General features: G+C 38.8%; 1 long non-coding RNA gene across 1 annotated transcript in view; it reads left to right on the forward strand.

Moving 5' to 3' along the window:
• The first annotated feature begins 7,806 nt into the window (after nt 1-7,806).
• LOC112482840 overlaps nt 7,807-9,737 on the forward strand; it is an 8,423-nt gene continuing 6,492 nt past the window's right edge. The window contains exon 1 of the long non-coding RNA XR_003047422.1: nt 7,807-7,938. This is a non-coding gene — a long non-coding RNA (uncharacterized LOC112482840). The remainder of the gene's footprint in view (nt 7,939-9,737) is intronic.

Here is a 9,737-nt window from a genome sequence, read left to right on the forward strand (position 1 = left end):
AATACCCCAAATTATTCAATACCTAGATGATGATGTTCAGGTTAAAAAAATATACATAAGAAAATTCAAATGATACACAGTGGCGTAAATAAAGTCTCCCTCTGATCTTATCACTATTCCTACACACTCACCAGTTCTCAAACTGTCTACTCAGAGATAACCATAGTTAACATTGTTTTTGACTGCCTTCCAAAACATTCTTAGAAATAGGCCAGTCTATCATTTTAATATTCTCTCTACCTGGCACATAGTAGATGTATCTGTCACCTTTTGTTAGGTTATGCTACCACAGCAACACCTTCAAATTTCAGTGGCTCACAAAACTGGTTTATTTCTTGCTCTGTTAAATCCTGTCAGCTGTGGATTGGCTGCAGCATTTTTGGAACCCTGGCTGAAAGAGCAGCCCTTGTCTGGGGTATGCCATTATCATATCAGAGTGCTAGAGCAGGAAAACTGATGCAAACATGTGATGGCTCTTGAAGCTTCTATCAATCATGGTGTATATCACATCAGCTCACACATGTCATTGGCTAAAGTAAATTGTATGGTCAAGCTTATTGTCAGAGGGCCAGGGATGTATACTCCTCCCAAAGAGGGCATTGCAAGTCCCGTGATAATGGGTGAGGCTGTATCTTAAGGAAGGAAAAGGGAGAGTGAATAATTAGGAACAATAATGTAGTATACTATGGGAAGTGCTCAATAAATGCTTGATAAATAGGTTGTTTTGAATTTGTGAAACTTTTTTTTTTAAATGGAATATTTCAAACATATGCAAAAGCGCAGAGAATAATAGTATGATGAACCCCCATGTTCCCATCATTAGCTTTAGTAATTATCAGTGCATGGACAATCTTGGTTCATCTATTTCCTTGCTCTCCTCTCATCATCATCTAGGTATTGAATAATTTGGGGTATTTTTTCCTTCCTTATGATTTTTAGTATTAAAAATAAAAATAGAATAAAGCAAATAATAATGACTCAAAAATGATTAAAAACTATCTTCCTACCCTTGAGGAACTCAAAAGTTACTTGATAATTTAGCTTTAAAAAAACCAGCCTCTTCCCAAAAAACATTCATTGTTAATTTTTTAAAATGGCAAAAGCTAAATGCAAAAAAAGGGGGCAGGGAATGACATATACAATTCTTTCAGTTTACTCATCTTCAAGTTTCAGTGAAGTACAGGGTTTTGTATATGGGTCATGCAGCTACTGATTGCAAAGGAAATTCTTTCAATTACATTATTTTAATAAACCAGTTAAACTGGTGAAGAAGCTTGCTCTAAGCACTAAGTTTTGTGAACAAGGCTTAACAAGTACTACTACAGACAGTATCTACTCTACTAAGCCCATGAAGGGTAAAATTATAAAGAAGTGTTAGCAAAAAAAAAGGAAAAAATTCTAACTACGACTCTTGTAGTGATTAAATAACACTTGAATGGTTACATAAGTTCCATAGAGTAAGACTTTACTACATGAACATTTACTTAAATTTGAGCAATATTTGAACATAGCAGTGTCTTGCAAATATGATTAGGAACACGTCTGTACTTTTCAGACTAGCATCTCAACAAACTACAAATTTTAACCTTCACATCACCTGAGAGGCAGATAGTATACATTATAATCATCTATCTTCCACTACAAAATATTTAAATACTCCTTCAGCAGTACTTGCCCTGAGGCCTTGCCCAAACTGCCAATAAAACAGGAAATAAGCTGACAGTGAATGTGCCACCAACAATCTCCGAAAAGATCAGACCTTCACCCACAAGAACCACTTCCTGTGAGTAAACCACAGAGACTGTACAGGGCAAACCACAACATATCAACTTGTGTCTGGAACACAAGCAGATAATTCATCTAAAATCTATGGAAGGATATGTCTAAGCACCTTCACAAAATTTCCTACATGTTTTTAAGTGTATTTTGTTGACATCTTCAGATGCCAATGAAGTCTCTAGTTTTTCAGCAGAACGAATCTACATTTTCTGAATCCAAAGAAGACCTACAAAATCCTCTTTGATGTCGTGGGTGAACCTAAAATCAGCATTTAAATATAAATGTAGTCTCAGAGTAATATCTTTAAATGACAAGAGGCTTTATAACAGCTGACCTTTAGATAACAATATCAACAGAAAACATAAAACTTAGTTAATCAAAAAATAAGAGTTGGGAAGGGAAAGGGTGGTGGATAACTGTCTAAAACCATTTAGAGTCATAAACGGAAAATGGGAGGCGAGCATTATTTAGCCTGGTACAGCAAGTAACAACTTAAAAAAAAGTTTGAGCTAAAGATCAGAAAAACTTCCTGACTACAAGATATATCAGGTTGTTTATTCAGTCTCCTGAGGAAGTGATGGGTATCCATCCACTCTACAGATGCTTAAAATGAGAACGTATAAGGTACTCCAAAGCATCCTGTAAGAGAAAATATCCCACTCTGACTTGGTCAGGTTGGAAAGTTACTAAAGGAAAGTAGGACAGAAACATATAATATATATAGAAAAACAATAATTTAAAGTGAAAAAGTGGGGAATTGAGAGCCAGAAAATCTAAGTTTAAATCTTGAGTCTCTCCTTTCCAGTTTTATAATCTTGATTTAAACTCTGTGAGTTGCCTAAAGAGTAAATGATGATCTATCTGCCCTATGCTGAGTTGAAAACACTACAAATACTAAAGAATTATACTACCATAGAATATTAGTATATACACGAGAGTATTTTACTCAAAAAGAGACAAGATATTTATAGTTTTGCTCATTTAAAATTTCAGTTTAAATGCCACTATTTTGAAGAGTCTTAATTATTAAAAGGGAAAGGAGCACATCTTCAAATGAAACTTTAAAACATATCAAAACCAAGTTTTAGCAGATGAGACCAAGTAAAGTTAAACTCCTGTTCCTGAAAATACGTTATGGTCAATTTCTAGGAGATAAGAAATCACATAAGAAACAATTCTAGTACCTCTGTCAGACAACCATGACATAAGAGTTTCTCCAATTAACTCTGAAAAAGAGTTAAAATATCCTGCTGTTTCTGTGACCCATATTAGTTTGGGAGGCAATTCATATTCAATTCTGGATGTCTTTTAGAAGAAGCAACCACATGTGTTTACATAAAAGATTTTCCAACTATTTTCCCTGAAATCACAATGCTCCACAGAAAAATATGTAAAATCCACCATTTATGGGTTCCATCAATGTTTGCCTCAAATTTCATTTTTTAAACTGAAAATTCAAACTTCTGTTTAAAAACAAAAATCCTAATACGTTAACTCAACATTATATACTACATTTTAACAACTGGAAACCACCAATGTGTTAAGCAGTACTGCCAGGTTAACATATTTTTGTATTGATTCAAATAAAGCTCTGTTGTCATCTCATTGAATAAATACGAACATGTTATAAATGTGTCATTTGTGAGGAAGATTATGGCTCTATATTTTTTAAAAAATTTACTTTAGACTGTACATGTCTCTCATGTAAAACTAAACAAGTGAATGTACTAATTGCATAACTATATGAATCAGGATTTTATACTGAACTAAAAGACTAGGTAATTATGACCCTGATTCCGAACTTCAATTTTGTAATTATCAAATGACTGACTTTACAAGTAAATATTACAAATAATTTCACTTTGCAGATGACTCAGGCGACCTTGAAAATAGCACACAAACATGAGTTTTTTATTTTTAAAATCAAAAGCATTACATTGGCAATGTTGGCAGAAATAGTATCTCGAATGAAATGCTAATTACTGAGTATATGCATATGAAGTCACAGGTTTCCACCCTCACTTTTAAAGTTTACTTAAGTTAAACAAGCTTAAAGCTGAACTCAGTGCTAAGAAAATGCCAATAGATCAAAAACCTTTGTTAATCTACAAATCAAAACAACAACAAAGATCCGTAAAGTCCTAGACACGGTCCATATATTTCAAGAAAGACCCTTATTACAAAATCCTAGACTGTCCTTGAAAATTCATTGTTCTAAAATCTAGACTGAAATCATTCTTTAAGTCCGCTGAAAAATCACTCTCTTCTATTTCTCAGAAGAAATTCCAATTGCAATAGGTCCCTTAACTTCTCAGGAACAAAAGACAGGCTTCTAGGATTGGAAACAAATATACTTTAGGATTGAATGAGGTAATCAGCGCAAACTAAAAAGCAGCAATTATATATTTCTATCACTTTTTTAAGTGCTGATTCTAATAGTTGAAAACTATAGTCTCCAGGTCTCACCAAAGTTACAAAGCAAGAGACTGGAAGGTATTCATAAACTGTTTAGATTTTTGTTTTCATGCTGTACATAAATAATACATAAAAACTTTAGCTACCATAGTTTGGGTTTTAAATTGATAATTATGTCTTTAAAAAAGGGGGTGGGAGGTTTCAGGAGAAGATGAAGAGGAAGAAGAGTAAATGAATGTTAATTTAACTGCAAAATAACATCAGGATATATAACAGAGTTCTGAGTATCCAAAGTGAGGAATCAGAACCTAAACATAGGTAAACTGCATCCCAGCCCCAGCACTTCCTTAAAGCAAGAATTAAACATTCTTATCTTGGTCAGCCATGTGCCACCTGCCACAAACTACAAAACAACAACGCCCAAAACCAGCTAGTCTGATTTCAAATAAAGATAGAGAAATTCTGTAGTCAGAAGCACCACAATGAAAGGACTCTAACTCACACAATTGGCCTAATGGGTCTGCACACTCTACAAAACAAAGCCAGATCACACAGTACTTCAAACTTGAAAGGATCTTTAAAATGTTACACTGGCACTGTTAATTTGCCAACAGCTCTATAATCAGAAAGCTATACCTACAGTGCACTGGAGTTAGTGAGAAAAGAGGATGAGGTAGGCAGAGCTGAAAAGTTAAGAACTATTCTATACTCATAAGTTTATTAAGGCATGCTGGCACAGCAATAATACTAAACCAGTATTTTACTCCACTATACATTAAAATCAGGGACAACTACTCTCCTAAAGAGCAAATGGATACCTTATTTTTAAAAAATAAGATATGTTTAAAGAAAAAGTAATGGTCACATAAGAATAATTTTTGTAAAAAAAAATTAGTACATTTCTTAAACAATACAAGTATCCATACTATCTCAGCAGAGCTTACTAAAGTAGTTTTAAAGGGTTTAAAAGAAAAAAAATGAACCAATTTGAGGATATTAATACTCAAACCAATCTGTAGATTCATTTTAGAAACTTCATCTCTTCGTCCTTTGGGCCTAGGCACAGTGATCGGCAAAGAACAGGCATTCATTAATTTCATACTTACTATATATTTATACCTCATCTACCTTATAAAAAGGACACAAGTCCCAATATTTTGTTTCTAAGATAATGGAAAGAGGAAGAAAAGCTCTGAGAAGCAAAGAGGAAGAATGGTCGTTACTTGGGAGGCCTGTAGGTGATTTTCATGTGGAGTGAGTTGGTGACCCTAAGTTCTGTTTCTACAAAATTAAACATCACTATTATCACAATGAAAACTATCCACACCAAATAAGACTCTTGTCTACAGGCTCAACAGAGTGGGAGAGACCTGAATGAACCAGGATAACAATTACCCACATACCCATAAAAGTGATTTCTCAAAAGTAAAATACCTTGAAAGGAAAAGGAATGAGGATAACTAGAAGCAATCAAGATAAGCATTGTTGCTACTCATGTTGTGTATTCTCAAAAAGTTGAAAATTATTTCATTGAAAACTAAAACGATTTTTTTTAAATATACAAAGAATAAACATAGTTTAAATATTTGATATCTTTTAGGTAAACATTCACGTGACATTGGAAAGAATCAACAGGAAGAGGAAGTTCTGTTTCTGGAGTAGCTGCTATGGTATGATAATGGAATATGGCCCTTTTTTTAAAATCAACAAATGAGTCTTACGATTTGGTGAAACTTATTAGGAAATTCAAGTATTTTCTGCAGGAGCACTATTGTTGCACTTTTCATCAAAGTGCTTTCTTTGGCCCCCTAATTCAGTTATTTGATCTTTTTTTTTGAATGATGTAATAATTTTAATGATGTAATTTTTTTTTTTAATAATTTGAAGGTTGATTAAAAAAAAACAAGCTGAAATCCGGGACAAGAATACAATGTCATAATTAAACTAAGAAATAAAATGTAGTAAAAGAATTAATATGCTTTTAGCGCTTAATCTCATTCTCATAGAAATAACTATTAAGAGTAAAAAAAACTCCACTTAAACCACAAATAGTCTAGCTCAATTCACCGACCACCACCAGGCAACACAGATAAGTTACATAAAGGACTCAGAGAACTCAACAAATCCACCTGCCATGCTTGTACTACATAATTTGCTTAGGGTTTGTATCCCTTAAATGCAAATACTTCTGGAAAATTAAATACTAAAAATGCAATAATTAAAATCAAGTCCCATGATTTTCATATTTTTTTTTTTTTAATTCCTTGATATTGCCCCTAACAAGAGCCTGTGATTTACTGGTAACTTCAAAATTCTGAAAAGTTATTAGATAATAAACACTATGCGGGTCAATATTTAAAATAGATCAAGTTCATAAATCACGCAGCAGTCTCAGAATGAAGTTCACAAATACAAATTCCTAGTGTCTAGAAACTACAGGACAGGAGGAAAACTGCTGATGCACCTATATCCAGCCAACTTTGAGCACTGACCTTCACAAAAAATGACCTTCCTCTGGTTCCAAAACACTACAGAATCCTAATGCATACTATAGACAGAAAACCCCATCATGGTTTTACCTACTTCTTCTCTGAGAAACCGGAGGCAAGTTTCTCTCCATAAAAACTACATTTCCAAATTCAATCAACAAAGTAACTTGGCAGCAACCCTAGATTAATTGCAGTGCTCCGAAACAATCCCCTCTCCTATGCCTGTCAACTTCACTAGTCAAAGGATAATCACATACTCTCCTGCTAGATCAGCCACATCCCAGGAGGCTAAGCGCAGGAGGAGCTTCATACAAACCTGTCGGTGATAGTAGACTGTGTGCCACTCATTGGGGCCTTTGGCGAGAGGTCCTCTTTTTATCCGACTTGCATTTTACAGCAACACCTCCACCCCACCCCCCACAGCTCTGGAATCAGGCCCGACTCCGAAAGGGACGAAAAAATCCAACTCAAAACTCCATTCAGTCATCTAGAACGTCCGAGTGGAAGAGGCCAAGGAAGGGAGGTGTGGATTGGAGCAAAAGGAGTTATTCCCGAAAACAAACAGAGAAAGCCTTCCAGAAGTCAAGTTCTAGAGTTAGAGAGCAACCCTGGAGAAGGCACGAGGAGAAAACTTCGTCACGGAGGGAAGTCGGAGAGCCGTAGAGAAGGGGACCCAGGAATTTGCTCCGGGCTGGGTGTCGGCTCTTCCTGCTTAGTGTCAGGGGCCTGCGAGTCCCCGCCGCCGCAGCGCCGAGCCCTCTCGTCTTGGCTCTCCTATCTGGGGCACCCGGCAGCTCGATGCCGTAGCCTCGGCCGCGTCTCGCGCAGTCCCGCGCTAGACTCTAGCGGCTCCATGTCCCGGGCCGGGGGACTCCTCTAGTCTTCCTCGCTGCCCCCACCAGGCTCTGGGCACTGAGACAAGAGGGGATGTCGCGGGTAGGGAGTCCCACAGCCAGAAGTGACAGGAATCTGACCCTCAGCGCTGCGGAGTGCTCGCCATTCCGCGGAGGCCCAAACTCTTCCGCACTCTGCAGAGGCGGCGGCGGCGGCGGCGGCGGCTCCTCCCTGTCAAGCCGGTAGGCGGCGATTCCCGCGAGAGGCGGGAGGTTCCCGTCCGGCCTGGCCTGGAAGCGCCGGCCCCGGAGGCCGGCAACAGCGGTGAATCCACAGCAGGGTCGTCTCACCAGGTCTGGGGACCCTCCCGGGAGCGCGCGCGGCGGGCAGAGGCGCGCGGCCAGCAACCGCGGGGGAACGGGTGAGGAAAGCGACAATCGCCGGCGCGCGCAGGGGTTCCGGTTCCGGTTCTATCTTGGCCGCTGCCAGCTCGAGCTCGCTTGTCCCCTCCCCCGCCGACTGTTTTGGTCTCCCCCGCCTTGGACTTCGGAAGGCCGCCTCATCCAGAATCCCTCCGCCGTCTGAGCCTCCGCGCGTGCGGGTTTCCCCGCGGCCCCGCTCCCACCGTTTCGTTCCGCTAGCGCCCCAGGACGCGCGACCCAGTCGCAGATGCACGCCCCTCCTGAGCGGACGCCTCCGTCGGATTCTTGTTTGTGGGAGCGGAAAAGTAGTTCTGGGGGGCGGAGGGAGGTGGGAATCATCCGACGTGGGAGCCCCACCCACCAACTCACCGTCGCCCCCTGGGCCCCGGGAATGCCGGAAACCTGTACTTTGGAATCTAACCATAGACTGCCAGAGCCCTACCCCATAATACCGAGAATTTCAGGATGAGAGGCTCTTTGGAAATTACCTGCCCCCTTATCCTAGAAACTTATATTTCTTAAGGGAATGTATTTGTTCTCCTTACTTCCTTCGTTATTATAACACGTATAGACAGCTTTTGACCGATGGAAGCGACCTCTATTCTGAAGCAAACCCCAGCAAAGAGAGGTTTGGACCTTGGCTGGCTCACCTGGGGCACCCGCTAGCCTCTTCCCCAGACAGGGCTCGTCTGCGCCCAAGTCCTGGCTGCCAGGGAGGGGTGGAGGACCGAAGTGTGTAGGACTTGGGAGAAAGAAGGTTGGGAACTGGAGTCAGGGTTTCTTGGTAAAAATATTGCTTTTAAGCTGCTTGGGAGAAAGAAGGTTGGGAATTGGAGTCAGGGTTTCTTGGTAAAAATATTGCTTTTAAGCTGCTTCTGCCTTGGCAAATGAAATGCATTGTTTGCAAAATTGAGAAAGCGTGGTGCTTCCCACAGCGACTTAACAATCTTGCTGTGGAAAGAAATGGGGGAAGATAAAATATATTTATCAAGTAAAGAACTATATATATATTTATCCAGTAAAGAACTATATAGTTCTCTCCAAAGAGTTCGCAAATTTTTTTCGTTTTTTTCTCCATCTCCAGGTAGATATAGATATCCATCTAGTTTTGTGATTTCATAATTCAGTATTGTAGCAATTTAAATACCACATACAATATAGTTCCTTAATTCATTCTGCAAACATCTGAAATAGCTGTCCTTATATCCAAGTATTTTCAGACTTTTGAGTTTAAATCGGTACCGATAGGTTCAGGACTTCAGCCTTTTTGTAGAAATCAAGTGGCAAAGCAAATCTAGTAAACAGTAGATGTGGAGAGAGGAAACAATTATTTCTTAACAACGCTATTTCTAAAAGTCAATCCCCAATGGTTCATAAAAGGATCCTTAAAAAACAAGTGTTGGCGAGGATGCAGAGAAAAGGGAACTCTCATACATTGTTGGTGGGTTTGCAAATTGTTACAACCACTATGGAAAACAGTATGGAGGTTTCTCAGAAAATTAAAAATGGATATACCTTTTGACCCAGCAAATGTATATCTGGGTATTTATCCGAAGAAAACCAAAATAGTAATTCGTAAAGATCTATGCATTCCAATATTCATGGCAGCACAATTTACAATAGCCAAGATATGGAAGCAACCTAAATGCCCATCAATAGGTGATTGGATAACGAGATTATGGTTCATATATATAATGGAATATTACTCAGCCATTTAAAAAAATGAAATCCTACCATTTGCAATGACATGGATGGACCTAGAGATTATTATGCTGAGTGAAATAAGTCAGAGAAAGAT

This window comes from Pteropus alecto, unplaced genomic scaffold (assembly GCF_000325575.1).
Source record: "Pteropus alecto unplaced genomic scaffold, ASM32557v1 scaffold786, whole genome shotgun sequence".
Taxonomy (NCBI): domain Eukaryota; kingdom Metazoa; phylum Chordata; class Mammalia; order Chiroptera; family Pteropodidae; genus Pteropus; species Pteropus alecto.